General features: G+C 42.0%; 1 non-coding gene across 1 annotated transcript; it reads left to right on the plus strand.

Moving 5' to 3' along the window:
* The first annotated feature begins 3,471 nt into the window (after positions 1–3,471).
* On the plus strand, positions 3,472–3,579 carry LOC112739850 (small nucleolar RNA R71). Its single transcript, XR_003170785.1, has one exon. It is a non-coding gene; the product is annotated as a small nucleolar RNA R71 (small nucleolar RNA).
* The last annotated feature ends 224 nt before the right edge of the window (positions 3,580–3,803 follow it).

Consider the following 3,803-nt stretch of genomic DNA (forward strand, 5'->3'; position numbering starts at 1 on the left):
TGATGGAGTGCTCTGGGTGCTCCATCCTTAGTTGTCCCATGTTGGAGCTTAATTCTCCTAGGGAAGTGTTGATTTGCTCCCAATAGTTTTGTGGAGGAAAATGCATCCTCTGAGGCATCTTAGGGATTTCATGATGAGAAATTTCCTCATGCTCTTGTTGAGGTCCATGATCTCTTGTTTGCTCCATCCTTTTCTTAGTGATGGGCTTATCCTCTTCAATGAGGATGTCTCTCTATGTCAATCCCAGCCGAATTGCAGATGTGACAAATGAGGTGAGGAAAGGCTAACCTTGCCAAAGTGGATGACTTATCAGCCACCTTATAGAGTTCTTGAGGTATAATCTCATGAACTTCCACTTCCTCCCCAATCATGATACTATGGATCATGATGGCCCGATCTATAGTAACTTCAGACCGGTTGCTAGTAGGAATGATTGAGCGTTGAATAAACTCCAACCATCCTCTAGCTACAGGCTTAAGGTCCAGCCTTCTCAATTGAACTGGATTTCCTCTTGAGTCAATTTTCCATTGAGCTCCTTCTACACATATGTCCATGAGGACTTGGTCCAACCTTTGATCAAAGTTGACCCTTCTAGTGTAGGGGCATGCATTTTCTTCCATCATTGGCAAGTTGAATGCCAGCCTTACATTTTTCGGACTGAAATCTAAGTATTTTCCCCGAACCATGGTAAGCCAATGCTTTGGATTCGGCTTCACACTTTGATCATGGTTCCTAGTGATCCATGCATTTGCATAGAAATCTTGAACCATTAAGATCCCGACTTGTTGAATGGGATTGGTGAGAACTTCCCAACCTCTTCTTTGGATCTCAAGTCAGATCTCCGGATACTCATTCTTTTTGAGCTTGAAAGGAACCTCAGGGATCACTTTCTTCTTGGCCACAACTTCATAGAAGTGGTCTTGATGGACCTTTGAGATGAATCTCTCCATCTCCCATGACTCAGAGGTGGAAGCAATTTCCTTCCCTTTCCTCTTTCTTGAGGATTCTCTGGACTTAGGTGCCATTGATGGTTATGAAAAAACAAAAAGCAATGCTTTTTACCACACCAAACTTAAAATGTTTGCTTGTCCCCGAGCAAAAGAAGAAAGAAAAAAGGAGAAGAAGAAAAAGAAGGAGGAGAGGAAGAGATGGGTGTATTCGCCCAAGGAAAAGAAGATAGGGTTGTGTTGTGTGAAAATAAAGAAGGAATGAGGGGTTTATATAGGAGTGTGGGGAAGGTTAGGGTTCGGCCATTAGGGTTGGGTTTGGGAGGGAAGAGATTTTGAATTTTGTAGGTAGGTGGGGTTTATAGGGAAGAGTGGATAGATGTGAATGGTGAAGAGGTGATGGGAAAGAGTGATTGAGGTGATTGGTGAAGGGTATTTGGGGAAGAGAGATATGAAGAAGGTGTGAAAAGGAGAGAAGAAGATGGTGGGGATCCTGTGGGGTCCACAGATCTAGTGGGGCCAAGGACTTAACATCCCTGCTCCAATTAGGCGTGTAAAACGCCCTTGCTGTGCAATTCTGACATTTAACGCCAGATTGCTGCCTGTTTCTGGCGTTAAACGCCCAAATGTAGCCTGTTTCTGGCGTTAAATGCCAGCTCGCTCCTCCTCCAGAGTGTGCTGTTTTTAATGTTGTTTTTCATTTTGTTTTTGATTTTTCAGTAGTTTTTGTGACTCCACATGATCATCAACCTAATAAAATACGAAATAAAAATTAAAAAAATAAATATAATTAAATAACATTGGGTTGCCTCCCAACAAGCGCTTCTTTAATGTCAATAGCTTGATAGTGAGCTCTCATGGAGCCTTACAGATAATCAGAGCAAGGTTAGAACCTCCCAACACCAAACTTAGAGTTTGAATGTGGGGGTTCAACACCAAACTTAGAGTTTGACTGTGGGGGCTTTGGTTGACTCTGCAGTGAGGGAAGCTTTTCATGCGTCCTCTCCATGATTACAGAAGGAGAACCTTAAGTTTTAAATATAAGGTAGTCCTCATTCAGTTGAAGGACCAACTCTCCTCTGTCCACATCAATCACAACTTTTGCTATGGCTAGGAAGGGTCTTCCAAGGATGATGGATTCATCCTCATCCTTCCTAGTGTCTAGGATTATGAAATCAGCAGGGATGTAAAGGCCTTCAACCTTTACTAACATGTCCTCTACTTGTCCATAAGCCTGTTTTCTTGAGTTGTCTGCCATCTCTAATGAGACTTTGGCAGCTTGCACCTCAAAGATCCAAAGTTTCTCCATTACAGAGAGTGGCATTAAGTTTATTCTTGACCCCAGGTCACACAGAGCCTTCTCAAAGGTCATGGTGCCTATGTTACAGGGAATTAGGAATTTACCAGGATCCTGTTTCTTTTGAGGTAGAGTTTGCTGAACCAAGGTATTTAGTTCCTTGATGAGTAATGGAGGTTCATCTTCCCAAGTCTCATTACCAAATAATTTGGCATTCAACTTCATGATTGCTCCTAAATATTGAGCAACTTGCTCTTCAGCAATGTCTTCATCTTCTTCAGAAGATGAATAGTCATCAGAGCTCATGAATGGTAAAAGGAGGTTCAATGGAATCTCTATGGTCTTTAGATGAGCCTCAGATTTCTTTGGTTCCTCAAAGGAAAACTCCTTATTGGTCACTGAACGTCCTAGGAGGTCTTCCTCACTAGGATTCACGTCCTTCTCCTCCTCTTTGGGTTCGGCCACACCAAGCAAGGTAATGGCTTTGCAATCTCTTTTTGGATTCTCTTCTGTATTGCTTGTGAGAGTACTAGGAGGGGTTTTAGTGACCCTTTTACTCAGCTGGCCCACTTGTGCCTCCAAATTTCTAATGGAGGACCTTGTTTCATTCATGAAACTTAAAGTGGCCTTAGATAGATCAGAGACTATATTTGCTAAGCTAGATGGATTCTGCTCAGAATTCTCTGTCTGTTGCTGAGTGGATGAAGGAAAATGCTTGCTATTGCTAAACCTGTTTCTTCCACCATTATTAAAGCCTTGTTGAGGCTTTTGTTGATCCTTCCATGAGAAATTTGGATGATTTCTCCATGAGGGATTATAGGTGTTTCCATAGGGTTCACCCATGTAATTCACCTCTGCTATTGCAGGGTTCTCAGGATCATAAGCTTCTTCTTCAGAAGATGTCTTTTTAGTACTGTTGGATGATTCCTTCGATCCATTCAGAATCTGAGAGATCATATTGACTTGATGAGTCAATATTTTATTCTGAGCCAATATGGCATTCAGAGTATCAATTTCAAGAACTCCCTTCCTCAGTGGCGTCCCATTACTCACAGGATTCCTTTCAGAAGTGTACATGAACTGGTTATTTGCAACCATGTCAATGAGTTCTTGAGCTTCTGCAGGTGTTTTCTTTAGGTGAATAGATCCACCTGCAGAATGGTCCAATGACATTTTAGATAATTCAGACAGACCATCATAGAATATATCCAGGATGGTCCATTCTGAAAGCATGTCAGAAGGAAACTTTTTGGTCAATTCCTTGTATCTCTCCCAAGCTTCATAGAGGGACTCACCTTCTTTCTGTTTGAAGGTTTGAACATCCACTCTAAGCTTACTAAGCTTTTGAGGAGGAAAGAACTTGGCTAAGAAAGCCGTGACCAGCTTATCCCAAGAGTTCAGGCTATCTTTAGGTTGAGAATCCAACCATATTCTAGCTCTGTCTCTTACAGCAAACGGGAAAAGCATAAGCCTGTAGACCTCGGGATCAACCCCATTGGTCTTAATAGTATCACAGATCTGCAAGAATTCAGTTAAGAACTGAAAAGGATCTTCTGATG

Source organism: Arachis hypogaea, chromosome 13 (genome assembly GCF_003086295.3).
Source record: "Arachis hypogaea cultivar Tifrunner chromosome 13, arahy.Tifrunner.gnm2.J5K5, whole genome shotgun sequence".
Taxonomy (NCBI): domain Eukaryota; kingdom Viridiplantae; phylum Streptophyta; class Magnoliopsida; order Fabales; family Fabaceae; genus Arachis; species Arachis hypogaea.